Below are 17,567 nucleotides of genomic sequence, written 5' to 3'. Positions count from 1 at the left end.
GAGATTAAATTTTGGTGATAGTATTGATATAATATACTTAGACTTCTGAAAGGCATTTTACTTGGTACCACACAACATCCTGATTAATAATCTAAAATGATACAAAATCTACATGGCACACATTACAGTGATTCAAAACTAGTTAAATGATAGGTCTCAAAATGTAATCATAAATAGAGAATCACCACTGAATGGATGGGTTCTCACAGGGATCAGTTCTTGGCCCTATGTTATAGAGATAAAAGTGATCTGGAACTCCTGGTAAACTGGGCACAGGCAAACAATACATGTTTCAATATGCCAAATGTAAGGTCATATCTAAGAACAAAGAACATAGGCCATACATACATGATAGGGGGCTCTATCCTGGGACGCAGCGACTCCGAAAAAGACTTGGAGGTCATGGTGGATTATCAACTAAATATGAGCTCCTAGTGTGATGCTGTGGTCAGGAGGGCTAATGTAATCCTTGGATGTATAAACAGGGGGATATTGAATAAGAAGAGAGAGGCTATATTACCTCTTTGTTTGGTGCTGGTGTGTCTGTACTAGAATACTGTGTCCAGTTCTGGTGTCTCGCTACAAGAAGGATGTTGAAAAATTAGAGGGGGTTCAGGGGAGAGCCATGAGAATGATTTTAAAGAATTGAAAAAACCCACGATATACTGAAAGACTTATAGAGCTCAATCTATTTAGTTTATCAAGATTATCTGTAACTGCCCAAATGGGGAACAGAAATTTGATAATAGAGATCTCTCCAATCTAGCAGACAAAGGTACCATGAAAACCAATGACTGGAAGTTGAAGCTAGACAGATTTAGACTAGAAAGAAGGCATAGATTTTTAACTGCAAGGATTATTAACCATTGAAATAATTTACCAAAGGTTGAATTTTTTAGTTAAAATTGGATGCTGTTCTAAAAGATATGCTCTAGTTCAAGAACAGCTATTCAACTTAATGAAGGAATTAATACAGACATTCTATGGGCTGTGTTACTCAGATGGTGAGACTAGACAATCCTTTCTGGATTTAAAATCTATGAATTATTACATTACAGGAGTAACATGATGCATTCTGCTCCTTTACTCCCTGAGGAAAGACAAAGGACGGGCCACAATCTGATTCTTTGTGATTCAACTTACCTATTTTCAGTTTCTAACAATGCAACATTATACAACATTTAAAATCACTATGTTATCATGAAAAAAATCACTTAGTGGGAACTGATCATTCATTCATTTATAAAAGTAAATTAATGACTTTTATCCAGATGATGTTTGCCGGGAGAGGGAGAGAACTGTTTTGTATCGCTACCTTAAAAAACAACTTAAGTGATGTCCTAGTCAGGGTTTATGCCTCCTCCAGCTGCATATTCCATCCACATATTTCATACCGTAAGTTTCTGAAGGCAAACAATAAGAATTAAGTATATTAAAAGAAAATATATTTTCCATAAATGTTCTGTAGGAAATAAACCACCAGCTATAATGTGGTTTAAGTAACACAAACAAATTTACTGCACAGATTAACACATGGGAATGTCATAAATGCCTGTTATCACTGACAAAATCCTCTTAGGACAGGCTAAAAGTAGTATATGCTTGGTCTCAGATTATAGCTATCTCTGCATACAGCAACTGCTGGTATGAGACTGATAAACTTTAACATCTCACTAATGTGTACTTTAACGCAGAACCTAAATATATTTGTTAGGAGAAATAATATTCTTCTGAAAAATAATACATTAAGTGCCATATAAATAACAAAAATGTTCATCTTAGTTGGCATATTTGAGTCATATTAATACTGCAATTTCCAAAGCTGCATAAGACATTTGGATGCCCAACCTTACAGCCCTTGTTCGATATAGCGTTCACTAGCATTTCAAACATGCAAGCTGCAAACTATTAATGTTCACTTTTGGAGGGAAAAAGTTTTACTAGATTGTTTATAATTTCCTTGATGCTTGAAGTTGCTGCTATTACATTCTGTAATTTAGTAACATTCAAACCGAAATTACAAGTTCTGTTTTGTACAAAAATCTGTAAAAGGTTTCCTGGGTATTGATTGCTGTATTCTAGGTACCGATCTGAATTTTTGCACTGGATAGGCTCTCGGATACAACACTGTCTTCTTCCTCTTTATTCTGATCGTCTAATACGTTTCCATTTTGGATTGTAGATCACAGAAATGTCTTTTCTTCCTAGTCTTTTTTGAGCCCCTCATCAACATGCAGCTCATCTTCAACTGTTTCATAATCTGCATCATGCATACTATTCAATAGCCAGTTAGTTCATCAAAAGGCTGCATTTAATATTTCCCAGAGTCACCTGGGAGAGCAGCAGTAGAGATTAGGATTTTGTGTATTGTCAAATTAATAATAATAAATTATGATAATGCAGTGTTTTTAACCATCCTGATCTTCACCACATTTCAACCTGCAGCAGTTATACTTTCAAGTGCATCCTGGTTATCAGTTAAACTTGTCATTAAATGGTAATGATAGAAGTTCTTAAACAGTTTGGGCTAGAAGTTCAATTTCATTCAATGGAACTATATTGCTTCGTACCAGGTGAGAATTCTGGTCCTTTGCTTAACACAGAATCAATTTCGTTGCAGATAAGAGGGAAAATCTGGCTCTCAATTACATCATTATGGACCTGGAAAAACTCCACTAGCTGCAATGAAGGTGTTTTAGATTTACACCAGCATAATAGTGCAGAGTTTGGCCCTGGATGCACAGTTTAATTTTATTATTTTCAGATTTGAAATATTAATTTTAACTTGAGTAGGGGCACTGTCTATACAGATGTCAGCAGCCTCAATACACAGTTTTTGAAGCTTACGAAATAATTATGTTTTCAGGTCTTAAACCATATGTTAATAGCATATAAAAAGTGTGTCTTGACTGTTTTGCTGTCTCTTATACCTGATTTTGCAATAATTGTTCAATAACAGCAGTGTTCTTCTGTCTTACAGCTTTAAACTATCCATTCATGGTTTCACTAATGGCCCTTTTTTTTTTTATTTAAGTGCCTGAACCATCAACATTTTTCTCTCCCTCTCCTGTTTCTGGGAATTTCCTGGCTCTCTATTTGACCACAGGAACCACTTCTGCTATTTTCCTACTGTTTTTAATGGTCTAAATCAGGGGTAGGCAACCTATGGCACGCATGCCAAAACGCGGCACGCGAGCTGATTTTCAGTGGCACTCACACTGCCCAGGTCCTGGCCACCGGTCCGGGGGGGCTCTGCATTTTAATTTAATTTTAAATGAAGCTTCTGAAACATTTTAAAAACCTTATTTACGTTACATACAACAATAGTTTAGTTATATATTATAGACTTATAGAAAGAGACCTTCTAAAAACATTAAAATGTATTACTGGCAAGTGAAACCTTAAATTAGAGTGAATAAATGAAGACTTGGCACACCACTTCTGAAAGGCTGCTGGCCCCTGGTCTAAATGTCCATGGATTTCTTTTGTCTCCCAACTCAACAATTCCCATTTGGCATTCTTTGCTTCTTCTTTGTCAGCTCTATTCTCTGCCCCTTTGCCTACAGCTACACACACTGGCACTCTTTCATGGATACGGAGACCAGCTTCCAGATTCCGATTTAGCTTCCCATCTGACAGCATTAGCAGGTGGCACTGAATAAAATGGCAACACAGGGCGGATCAATCATTGGCTGGAAAAATACATCATCAATAGTCACTTTTCATAAATGCACTAGATATGTGTGTGAGGGGGACATTAAATGTGGCAAATTCAAGGAATCTCACAGTCATTAAAATGCTTTACTTTAGAGCTTTCTGCAACAGGTTTTCATCCTATTGAAAAAAACGTTTATCTACAAAAAGGAAGCTGATGGCATATAATAGTAATTTGCAGTCAGATACAAAGGAGAAAGAAAAAGATGAAAATGCCTAACATCAATAACTGCAAGAATAGGAGAGTCAGGTAGGACTTTTTTTTAGACTGAGGATAATGTCATTAATTATATACTTTGAACCATTATTGTGCCCTCTGACCAAAGACCACAGCATTCTTTAGAAGCATTAATTAAGTCTTTTACCTCTGAAAGAGAAATTTGTATTATCTCCTTTGAGATCCAGAAAACCAAGGTATAGATTGATTAAATGATTTGCTCAGAAAATCTGTGGCAAAGCTCGGAAGAGAACCAACATCTCTTGATTCAGTGCTTTGGTCACAAAAGTATCTTCTTCCTCCTTATTAGAAGTCCATATGCCTACATAATTAACCAATAAAGCAGGCTAGAGGCTAGGATGTGGGGGATTCAGCACGAGGGGGCAGTAATATAAAAAAAGATTTGAGCAAATCATGGCAAAAACCGGGTAAAGTACAAGCCCCCATGGCATCTCTAGAAAAAATGAATTAACTGGACAAGTGAGTAAATGACCAGATACAATGTCAGGAGTCAGTGAAAGAAAAGATACAGGAGCTTAAGAAAAAGACCACAGTGGAACAAGGAATTCTTGTGAAAACATTAGTCAAAACAAAATGATGAAGATTGGACCACGAGGTCCGGTCACACAACTTTAGAATTCATGATCTGTCTGTTGATAAAGATGTGCCTGACTCAGCAAAATTTGCTGAAAGATCATAGAATCATAGAATATCAGGGTTGGACGGGACCTCAGGAGGTCATCTAGTCCAACCCCCTGCTCAAAGCAGGACCGATCCCCAATTAAATCATCCCAGCCAGGGCTTTGTCAAGCCTGACCTTAAAAACTTCTAAGGAAGGAGATTCCACCACCTCCCTAGGTAACGCATTCCAGTGTTTCACCACCCTCCTAGTGAAAAAATCTTTCCTAATATCCAACCTAAATCTCCCCCACTGCAACTTGAGACCATTACTCCTTGTTCTGTCATCTGCTACCACTGAGAACAGTCTAGAGTCATCCTCTTTGGAACCCCCTTTCAGGTGGTTGAAAGCAGCTATCAAATCCCCCCTCATTCTTCTCTTCTGTAGACTAAACAATCCCAGTTCCCTCAGCCTCTCCCCATAACTCATGTGTTCCAGTCCCCTAATAATTTTTGTTGCCCTCCGCTGGACTCTTTCCAATTTTTCCATATCCTTCTTGTAGTGTGGGGCCCAAAACTGGACACAGTAGTCCAGATGAGGCCTCACCAGTGTCGAATAGAAGGGAACGATCACGTCCCTCAATCTGCTGGCAATGCCCCTACTTATACATCCCAAAATGCCATTGGCCTTCTTGGCAACAAGGGCACACTGTTGACTCATATCCAGCTTCTCGTTTTTTTTATTTTTTATTTGGCTATTGTGGTTTAACTGAACATAAAAAAAATTACCTAAATTTTGCTGAGAAGTATTACACAATCCCTCCTAGAACTTCCAACATGGTGCATGCTGATGGCAACTGCTTCTGCATTTCCCCCAAAAGAAATGCTTTTGTTGTCTCTATTCATTGTAAACCACATCATTTTGTAAATTGTCATTCCTCTAAAATGGAAGTTAACTGGTCCTTTAATATTTTCCAAAAAAAAAGGAAGTTTTAAAACAATAGCGAGCACATACCTATGTATATGATGTGACTGTTCTATAGCATGGAACCTTAAATGAAGAGTTAGAGGATAAAATTACTTTTCCTTTCTGTTCCTCTTGAAATAGTCATTTTTGGACAATGGAACAAATTTACAACATCACAGATTGCTTGCAAATTAATGACTCTGATCCAGGCTGCCAGACACAAGTTTGTCTTTTTCTGGAAACCAACTATCAGTGTCACAATAATTGCAGACATTACAAAGATTTTGTAATGTATAAGTCTATTTGAAGCACTGGATTTCAGCCATACTGATATTGTGAAAGCATCAAATTAAACTTCAGCAAGAACTGAAAATGGAGTTCCATGAGGCCAAGTCTGACCATCATCTGCTCTGTTGAACTTTTGACCTTCATGGGTGCCCCTTTTTATACTTTGTACTTAGTATCCAGACTGAGATGCTTTGATTCCTGGAAAGGGCACAATGTTTAATCAAGTTCTTATTTTAGTGTATTGTAGCAGTATACATTGTACACAGTCGATAGCGTGTATAGTGGGAACAGTCATACACAATCTTAAGTATAATCACGCTAAGGGTACAAGTGCTGCCGTAAAAATGTCCTTCCTCTTACTCACTACAAAATATAAACAAAATGTTAGAGATAAGAAAATTACTGTTACTCAGATATTTTGCGAATAATGGTTTTTCTCAGACAAAACTAAACTGAAACATTCCTGGTTTTCTTTATTAGTATCCTCAAATACAGAATCAGGGTTTTCTCTTATGTAACACAAGGACTTAGAACAGACACATAGTCTGCTGTCCGTATTCTGCAATATTTACAAACAAGCACACTTCTATTTCTGTTACTGTGCCTTCCAAAAATCTTTTATGTCTGAAATTCTGTACACCACCATCTAATTTTCAGTGGTTCAAAATGAGACCATTTCTCTATCAGCACAACTATAGGATAAACAGTTTGCCCAGTCATTCATACAAGTTGGTTTGCATTTAGCAAAAACCTCTTGACAGCTAGCAGCTGCAGTAACTGGCAGCCAAGTTCTTCTACCTCAAAAGTGCAGCCAAATATATATACATTAAACATTTAAAAGACATTTTCAGCATTGAATTGTAAATTATGTTATAGGTACATTCAGGTAGCTTGGCTGGTATATGGAAATGAATGTTTTACACTTCATAATACCATAAAATATAGCCACATGCTGCATTATGCCATACAAATGTCTATCTATACGGTATACTATACATTTAAGTGCATACATACACATAAAAAGACAGAAAAAAAACTTAGTGACAAGGAGGCTAAATAAGTGGATTAAAGAGATACAAATATGTTAAGGGATTCAGTGAGGCTATTATAGCATTTTGTCTTTGTCCACTGAGATTCATAATACAGAAGTGTAGTGTCAGAAGCGTGAATTAACTTTAATAATAATCAAAATATGGAAACGTTTTAAAAAGCTGCTTTTGCAAATGGAGAGCATATGTAGAATATTACCCCATTTTTATCACCACAGTATCTCAGTTCTATTGTCTTCTTAGTACAATGGTGTGCTGTCAAGAAGTTGGAATTCACCTCAGGGCAGTGGTAAAAAGAAATATGCATAGAAAATTAGAATATAGCCAAAGAGGATTCCCATTATCGAAGTAAGCTTTCAGAAAATCAATAGAGAAATTCTGAACTATACTACAATAGCATAAAAACAGCAGGATAAAGCAAACTTTGTTGTTTGAATATATTCAAGCCTCAGGGCTTGAGGCTATATTTTATTAACCATGCTATAGAAGAAAATAAAAACAAGGAATATGGAAGTCTCAAACATCCAGTCAAGTAACTGGCTTATTAAGTTACTCTTTTCATTTCACCTAGGGTCCCATACACGCAGGGTAAACAAACATCACTCTCTCTCGTACAATTTACTGCCAAACACCTCAACTAGTGGCTTAAGCAAAGCTATCTGCAACACATTCCAACGCAAACAACATCATCATCAAAACTAACATAGAGCATAGAGGGCTATATAAAATATTATATTAAAATAATATAAAGTCAATAAAGCCACAATTATGATACACAAACAATAGTCACATGTAATATTCCCTGTGGATATTCGACCAAAAGAAAGTAAATGAAAGCACTAGAAATGCGTATTACCAAAGGTTTAGAAAATATTTTAGAAGGTTTTTTTAAATAGAACTATTAACCAATCCACATTGCTTCCCCGCACATATGCACCCTATTAAAGCTATTTTGATCAGCCTGCTGAGTGAGACCTTTGCTCAGCAAGGAGCATTTTGAATGGTTGATAAATGCTTCTCTCTTCTGAAGGGTGGATTGTTGCACTTCTTTACTTGCAGGAGTTCCTGACCTTGCTATCTCTAAAACGCAGCAGCTCACACTATCACAGGCACTCCATTGTTTCAATACATCACTCCTATTTAAAAACCTTAAACTGCCTTTCCAGAAAAGTTCATAGCTTTAAAATTCTGCTATTTAAATGCAAGAAATGTAATATTTCGGTCCAGCATACTTGATGAATTTTTAAATTTTAATTAATGAGTTTTCTATTGCACTCACTGAACTTTCAGAACTTCTCACTAACATTAATGGCTTTATCTGACAATCTCCCTAAGGTAGGGAAGTATTATTGTGCCTATGTACCAGGGCATGCAGATGCAGAGCGGTTAGGGTCTATGTTTTCAAAAATATCCCCTCCTATTGAGTGCCTCAGTTTTTGGGTACCCAGCACCTCTTAAAAATTTTGTCCTAGGAGCCTCCAGTGGGACCCCTAGCATTACTGGGCACTTTTGAAAATTTGAGCCAGAGTTGGCTAACCCAAGCTCACACAGGAAATCTGTGGAAAACTAGGGAATAGAGCTCCTATCTCTTGATTTCTATTCCAAGGCCTTAAATACTAGGCACTCTTTTTTACTATTTTTGCAGTCAGCTAGGTCAAAACCATCTGGTTACTTAGGACTAGATTCTGTACTCAGTTATGCATATGCAAACTATCATTGACTTTAATAGTATCTAAAGAAAGATTTTTGACAGTAGCCCTAGTTATAACCTTTAGATGTTGGAAATTAGAGTACTCTATATTCCATGGCTACAGACTGACTTCCCGAAGTACCTAAAATGTCCTGTCTGTCCTGGCATTTAACATTTATCATATCTTTGATGCTGTACTCAATCATTTCTATAAAACAAGAATTTCTATCAAGTATTGTACCATGAAATACCTTACAAATTTTTGTAAAATATGCTATATATGCACATTCATATGATGGATACTATATAACAATAGCTAACTATATATTATAAATTAAATCTATTGAATACATACATAATATACTGTAGTGATGCATACAACCCAGTACATACAATTTTGGATCAAATGGGCTGATTTCATTGGCTTTAATTTGGATTTACACTAGTGTAACAGAGCAGAATTGGCTCCAGTATCCATATCATATACTCCCCACTAAATCACATATAGCACATCTACTTATTGGCATTACCGTTTAGCTAATTTTTATTTTATTTTAATTTTGAGGGGGTCATTTATATTTTGTTTTCTAAATTGACTTTGAATATTTTTTCTTTTGCTTCGTATATTGGGCCCTGGCTTGAAATAAATGCAAATAAACATTGTTCAGTGCCAGAATTGCCAAAGGCAAATACTTTTCTTTCAATGGTCCTGGGAAGTGGTTTGTTAAGCTATTGTTCCCAATTAAAAACTCATGTGTTTGTTCAATAGAATATGGGTCGCTGCTCTGAGTGAAAGATTCTCTTGACATGGCAAAACCTCTAATTGTAGCAAGTCTATGCCAAGTATTTTTTAATAAGATGCAGTCCCAGGTTTGATTAGCAGCCACTGGATTCCATGTACAATCAGATAATGATAGTTTTGCTCCTCTCTGCTGAGCAAACATCCTCAGCTTTTAACCAAGTATATATATTATAAAACCTCTACATAAATAACTATGTGCAGCACAACTGTCTTAAATCCATGGTTCATCTCAACTTATCTGACCTTTGACTGTTTAATCTTAGGAGGACCTGTGCAATACCAACTAAAAATAAATGGAATAAAATATTTATTTTGGCAGATATCATACAGATATAGTAGAGGGACATGTCGTGCATGGACATTTTCTGCCCACATGTAGAGTGCACAGAAAAGGCTCTGGAATACATTTTTGTTTTCCCACTTGTGGGATAGCATCTATTGGATAATGATGATATTAGGATTGCAAAGACACGTGTCATTTTGGAACACAATTCCAATACTCCTTCAGCTATGCCTGAGGAAAGGTGTTGAAGATTGGTGTTTATTTTATTTAAAAGGGCATCTAGGTCGATGTTTGCCAATACAAGTTGAATAGTTGGATTTTTTTAATTGTACATATTCACAAAGACCATTATATTGGTGGACTTTTATAAAATGTTAATAAATATATAATTTTCTAGATACATTTACATGGATGTTCATAATTAATAAACATGAAACCGAAACATTTTAATCTCCATACAAAGTATGTTATTATAACTGTTCTTAAGAGTAACTCAGTGCTTTTATCATGGGAATAAATACAGTACATATTATCCCTTAACAACTGTTCAGACTATCTCAACATAATCTTGCATATAAGGATTTAAGTAACTGTCCCTCCTCCACACAGTGTTGTAGAAACAGCTTTTATGCTCTAGTTTAGCTTGTTTTGGTCAGGCGTTAGATTTCTATTCAAAAGCATAGAATGAAATACAAAAGCATGAGGTTAAAAGGAATGGAAATTAATTTGTTATGAAAGTTCATCTTTATACTATAGGGGAAATGTAAAATGAACTTGAAATAACAAAATATCAAGATTAAACTGAGGACTGTTGGGGAGAAATACTTCTGTATTTCCAGATGCTTATCTTTCATAAACAGCAGGAGCAGGTGTTCTCCAGTATTGCCAAAAACATATTTTCCCCTCACGGAAGTATCAAAAGCATAATGATTTATTTTCATACAAGCCACTGTTGTTCTTTCAGTGAACAATGTGTGTGCATTTTTGCTTCAAAAATATGTCAAAATGCTAGTCATTATAGAAATTCATCATAAACTTATATAAACTGTAAATATTATGAGTTTCACTTTGATTTGCTTGCTACTGAAAGTAAAGCAACTCTTCATTTAACTACATCTTCAGGGACACCAGATGCAGGCAGCACTGGTGCTCAGGTTTCTGAAAAATTTCTTTCATGAAAATCTGAAAATGGTATGGAAAAAGTAATTGAGGGCACCTCAGTCATGCTCTTTGGACCAAAGCTGGGCAGCTCTCTTATTCCAAGCAGTTTTATACTGTAATATTTTGAGAAGAAGAGGAGAATAAAGTTAGTACACTTACAGACTCTAAAATTAGACTTACTGGAACAGTTTCTGCCTTTTATAATAATGAACAGAAAACAATAGAAAACTTTTCAGTTTTCAGCACTGCTGACTTAGAGCATTTGTGGTTTAATTTTTCTAATGAAAGTTGATACAGTGTAACATTTGATAATGAAGTTACCTGCACTATTTTCTAGACATCTGAAAAGAATAGTAGCATCTGACTGTTATAAGCTGCAGGTGAATTTTCACTAGAAAGGCAAGCAGGGACAGAAAGCACTGCAACTCAGGTACAGTCCGACTAGCCTTGCTCCTTGAGACCAACTATGTTTGGATTGTGCTGCTTTTTATTTAACTATGTATGTTATATCTCTTTGTGTCGGTCATGAAAATTCACACTACACTGAGCAAACAAACATCAGTAGACTTCTTAAACATATAGGAAACAGCAAATCAGTGAGTAGGTTAAAATAGGCATATATAAAATAGATAAACTAAATAGATAAACAACAAATCTACCTGTATTAAATTACCACCAACCAACAAAGCAAAATAAAATGTCTAGGATAGCCATATTATTATGAATAGAGCTCTTAAATCCATTATTTGACGTTACATTCACTCTTACAAAAGCAACAAATTCCTAGAAAACAACTGAACTAAAACCTAAATTAAATAAAAACGCTGTATACTTGCATATACTCCATGCTATATACTCTCCACATACACAAGTCTATTAGGGATCCTTACGGTTTTTGCAGGCAAAAATGTTAACAGATACTGTGGCGACAAAGACACACACATAAGGCATATTTTATCGGTCTCTTTGCAATATTTCCTGCTCAGGACCCATCCTCACACTAATTTTGCAGAGTCCTTTTGAGCACTTGAACTTTTCCCACTTTCAAAATAGGTGGAATCCCTTGAGATTTTTTTCCTATTGGAAGGCAGAAATTTCCCCAGTTTTCTCATGTCATCACACTAGCCTGGACCCCTATATGTATAGGACCTGTCAAGTCCTCCCTTTGTAACTCTGCTTGCTGGACTAAAATAGCTTGGCTAATGTTCTTCTTTTCCTCTGAGTGCTTTTAATATCTTTTAATATGCTGTAAATAAGAAACTTTACTGTGTGTGAAATAATGCACAATTTGTTTGACTTGGTAAGTTGTACCGTAAATTAGGTTTACCATTGCCAAACATCTTTTGAGTGCACAGGTTGCGATATCTGCCTGTTTCTGAAGCAACTGGCAATTTGAGACAGAAGAAAATTAGCACATGTAGGTTATTTTGCCAAATAGCACTTGCTCCCCCCCGTCCATAGACGGGTATGACATATGGCAATACTCTTTTTCCACAAATAAAATCACAGGAATTCCAGCTGACCATGAGCTGCTCAGAGTAAAAGTGGCAGGTTGAGAGAGCGGCAACACAGAGAGAGAGAATCTGAGGTCTGAAGGTTTTGTGGCAGCTGGAGGAAAGGAGAGCAATAGGGGACATGGTAGATTCAATTGGTGGTATGGCAGGTTGTGGAGGAAGAGGGCTGGCAGATGGGGGCAGAGGAGAGGTATATTTTTCAAATTCCTAATCATTAAATGTGTGCAGGTCTCTGTACCACCATGAGCCAGTGAACCATGAGGGATTCACCCCCAGGGAAGAGCAGGAGGTGTTTCCCTGCTTTCCCTAAGGGACTATATTTTGGGGAGAGTGTGCAGAGGGTACAAGGTAATATTCTGGATCAGCTCATCTTCTGGGCCCTGCAGTCACATTCCTCCAAGGCCGGTTCTCCGCATTTTTGATGCAGTGTTGGCTGCCAGCTAAACTTTCTGTCTGGGAAAGGAAATGGGCCTTGCACTGTGCCCTGAACATAAAGAAACTCTGGCTTTGTCAGACCAGGGGGGAATGAATTCCTAAGTCAATGGACCTCCGCTGAGAATGTCCTGCCACCAGATGTTTAAATCAAGGGATTGTTAGTGCACCAGCTGATCTCAATTGCTGTGGTGGTACAGGAGACGCTTTTGGCTCTATTGTTTGATTTGAGCTGTTGGCTCTCTAGGTGGGGGCTGTCATTTTAATAACAGAGAGCATTGTACTTCCCAGTAGGAGGCCCAGTCTTATGATCCAAAGTAGGATGGGGAGAATTAAGCTCCTGTTTAATATTTTGTTGTTATATCACATCTCACAAATCACACTGTTTTATTCTAGAATCCATGGAAAGATCTCGTGCATAAGATTTGTTTGGAGAAGACAGGATTTCCAGTTTGGCAGGTAATCGTTTGGGATTCAGCAACATTTGGGAACTGCTTCAAGTTCTGACACACATCATGAATTGTCCAAGCATTCAAGTGGAGTTTGTAAGCTTACACTTCAATCTGGCACATACACCAATGAAACAAAACAAGGAGTCCATATGTAACTTACAAACATTGAGTGTACAAAATACATCGGTGCTGGAACTAAGGGTCCTGTGAGTGTGGAAGCACCCCCTGGCTTGAAATAGTGTTCATTATATACAGGGTTTACAGTTTGGTTCAATGGCTCTCAGCACCCTTACTATATACAAGTTGTTCCAGCATCCCTTACAAAACATATAGACTTTAGGAGCTCCACCAAAGATATGATATACTATAAAAAGTAAGAGAGGGACACAGAGATTTTGTGTGGTCTAGTGATAATGGCCTGGGCTTTCAGGGTCTGCAGCTCCTGGACAGCCCTTCCATGCAGACTGCTCCAGGATCAGGGATCCCAGGGCCTTGAGTCTCCCAGCTCTGCCATAGGGAGCCTGGAAGCCCTGAGAACCCTGGTTACCAAACTCTGAGGCTCTTAGCTTAGCTGTGGTTCCCAGGGCTTCTAGGCTCTCTGCTGCCTGTCAGTCCTCTAAGGCTCACAGGGAGCCAGGAGACTAGAAGCCCTAGGAGCCCAGGAGCTCCCAAGGCTCATTTTTGCTTCAACATTTTCTAAACAAACTCTTTTGATTATTTCTAAACAATTTTTCTTGGGATTTGCTTTTTGGTATATATGTCAAACGTCAATGGAATAAAATGAATGACTGTACTGATTACAACACTTAGCAAACACTATTCAGGAATTAAATGAAAGTACAACCTGTCCAAGAGGGCTTAAACCATAAAAGACATAGGAAACCAGTTTAATTTGTCAAGATGGCAGCCATTAACTGTGAAAGGTTATGCAAATACGGCAGATGGATGATAAAGTGCAGGCCACCTCCACTGCGTCAAACATAAATAAACTCTATATGAAACTGACAGGTAACAAATTTGTTGTGTAGGAAAGGCAGGTGAGGAAATGCTTCAGTTCCACAACAGCCTGCTTTATCCCTCCCATCGTTGGAATTGTTTTGGGGTAAAGGCACATGTACCATCATTATCTGAAAAATAGCTCCTCTGGGCTTTTTGTAAATAACTAAATTGTGCATATCACACTACCTAGGGTTTTCAGAAAACAAAATTCTAAATCTCTTGAAATATTGTATCTTTGTATCATGATGGAACATGTCAATTGATAATTATAGACTTCTAAGAAGTAGTGAAAGATAATTTAGGTATAAATTTAGATGTAGGGATTCTAATGGATAACATTCCTGACATGAAAAACTTTGATTTTAAGAATACGTGATGTTGTTGACTTTATGGGAACATTCACACATTCATTTTCTAAAAATACATATTTTCTGAATCTAAGATGATATCAGCAGAGGGCAAAGGCATCTTCCATGTTTTGAAATGCCCTCCCCCTTTTCCCCCAGCCCTTTCCTATATAAGTATTTTAAGTCCCATAATAAACAATTCTGAACCAGACAAACATATAAAACACAATGGGGCACAGATGAGCTTCAGAATCCAAGCTGCAACTTCAAAGCACTGTCTATACAGCTATTCTTATAATGCTAGCATGAGCCCGCTAGCCCAAGTGTGTCAACCCGGGCTGGAGGCTCACTCCAAAAATGCTCTGTAGACATACCATTAATAGCTCTAGCCAGCTTGGAATGGGGTGGCGGTTAAGGTTTGTGGGGTCTCAGTTTGGACAAGAGAGAATCAGACTGAAAGACCCCAAGACACTCAAAGAGGATCTGGGCTGACTAGAAGAACATAAGCTAGTTCTGTTCTACTCCTGTAGGGTATGTCTATGTGGCAGTCAGACGTGTGACTGCTGCATGTGTAGAAATACCCAGGCTAAAATCTAGCTAGCTCAAATAGCAATAGCAGGGAAGCAATGGATGCATATGCTAGCCACTTGAGTACATACCCAATGTCCAGTGTGTGTGAGAGGTCAGTTGTACAGCCCAGGCTTCTCACTGTGCTTCATAGTTTACACATTTACTGTTTTGAAAAAGGATTTGATAATTCAAATAGCAGAGAATACAACCTTAACTAACCCATAAGACATATTTATGAACATTATCAGTGCATATAAGCATATCTCAACTATGGGAGCTGTATCATTAGTGATACTTATGTTGGAAGAGCATTGGGGGAAGTGAATCTGCTCCACCAAAGGATGCAGAATATACTCCAGCCATAATGAATGCCAGCTGAGAGGCATGGAGAGGCTAGCACGGCTGTAGGCAGTAGCTTCACCTAATCTTTATGGTTATGGAAGCTCGAAGTCTGCAACTGTACCTGGTCTTTGAGCCCCTAACTCTACTCCATTTGTGCAGGTCCTATAAGGTCTGACACATTCTGGCCCTATATGTTTTGACTATAGTGATCCAATAACTTCAGATAGTAAAAAAAAAAAAAAAAAAAATGTGTTTTGGAAAATCTTGCCCACAGAACAATAATACCCATTTTTATAACCTTCTTTAAATCTTAATACAGCCTATTTTATCCTTACTAACAGTTGGTCTTGAATAAATGGACTCCCTATTCCTAGAGCCCCATGTTGATTAATCAGATTATTTTCTGTAACTCAACTCTACAGAGATTTCACTGAAAATAGCCCATTGAACATACATTCCACAGCATCAAAAATGTAAAAATAACACAAATAAAACCTCCATTTAAATACCAAAATCACAAAACAGCTATGTTCTCTGAGAAGCAGTGTAATCTAAAATACACTATGGCACAATGTGAGTTAAATTCAGGTCTTGGCTCCCATGACCTTCCGCTCCTGGGCTTGATTTTGGAAGGTGCTTAGCCCTTTGGCTCTGATCCAGCAAAGCATTTAGGCATATGATTTGTCCAATTGAAGTCAATGGGATTACTCATGCTTAAAATTAAGCACATGCTTACATTCTTTGCTGAATCAAGGCCACACTGCTAAGGACCTTGCAGGATTGAGCTCTTTATTTAATTCCTACCTTGAGGAACAACGTTTTGATATCTTTCTAGCTTCCCTTCTTCACCTATCTGTCAGTGTCCACCTTAGGGTCCTCAATCCCCTGTTGTTCTCTCCAAACTCTCTACTGGCAACTTCATCAACTCCCATGGCTTCAACTATTAACAAATCTGAAAGACTACTAATCAGCCTCTCAACCACTGAACTCTTCTCTTTCTGGATTCTCCTCTTCAAGTTTCTTTCTGACTTCTCCTGTTGGATATCCCACCACCATCTGAAACATAACCTTTCTAATAATAAACTTCTCATCTTTTTTTCTGATCCCTCTACTCTGCTTCCCTAGTCTCTTAATACTGAAAACTCCCACTATCCTTTCCCCTGTGAGATTTACAGCTTTGCTGTAATCTTCAATTCTCCAGTCCCAGTCTCTTACTACGTGCTGTAGCATCTTCTCCTGTAATACCACCAAAACCCACCTTTAGACCATGATCCCAATTGCTAAAAAACCCTTTCCATTCCTTGGTTAATTCTTTCTTTGGTTACTGAGGAACTCTCCTTTCTAGCCTTCCTTTGTCTCACATCTCTCAACTGCAATCTACCAAACGTGCCACACTACTATGTCATTTTCATTTCCATTCACTCTGAACACATAACCTACCTCCTTTAATCCCTTCATTGGCTTTCTGTTTTTAATCCTTAATACCTATTTACAAGGTCTTTCACAATCTTGTGCAAGAACCACTGTCTTTGGCAAAGTGGGGAACTTGAACTTTGTAAGCAGTCTATTGAAGGAGAAAAGTTGGGTTCAGAACCCAACAGCACAAACAGGGAAAGTTATCACATTATCCTATTGGCCAAATACTGTATAGAATTCTTCTCATAACCTATTAATGCTGTTCTTTTTTATAGACTATAAACTGGCCAAAAATGCCAGTGGCATGGGGCAATACTTGTACTTCATGAAAGCACTTCTCATACTTATCCATATGTTTTTTCACAATTAAAATGGTTAAAAAAATCTTTTTATTTGTCACGTTTATCCAGAATAGGCTCTCCCTTTACTCATTCATTCCGCACAGATTTAGCTGGGTCGAGAGGTTTTCCTTATTATCTTCATCTCTGAGAACTTTCTTATATTATTTCATTTCCTACAGTTGGTTGCCATACAGAAGTGTCAGACAGGAGAATGAGCAAATTGCTCATTTTAATAGTAAGTGACTATTCACATAGTTGATTTTCAAATACCCCAGCAAACTCTGGAGCACAAATGTACATTGTGTTTTCAAGCTTGAAAGAGCCAGAGTAACTGACCAAGGTAGATCCCACTGCTGCAGAATGAA

At 37.5% G+C, this 17,567-nt stretch overlaps 1 protein-coding gene across 1 annotated transcript in view; it reads right to left on the bottom strand.

The window, feature by feature from the left end:
- The window catches only part of ERC2 (ELKS/RAB6-interacting/CAST family member 2), a 658,083-nt gene that overhangs the window by 91,388 nt on the left and 549,128 nt on the right, over positions 1-17,567 (bottom strand). The window lies entirely within an intron of this gene.

This window comes from Eretmochelys imbricata, chromosome 7 (genome assembly GCF_965152235.1).
Source record: "Eretmochelys imbricata isolate rEreImb1 chromosome 7, rEreImb1.hap1, whole genome shotgun sequence".
In the NCBI taxonomy this organism is placed as follows: Eukaryota; Metazoa; Chordata; order Testudines; family Cheloniidae; genus Eretmochelys; species Eretmochelys imbricata.
The sequence above is the reverse complement of the archived record's forward strand: the minus strand, read 5'-3'. Positions and strand labels throughout refer to the sequence as shown.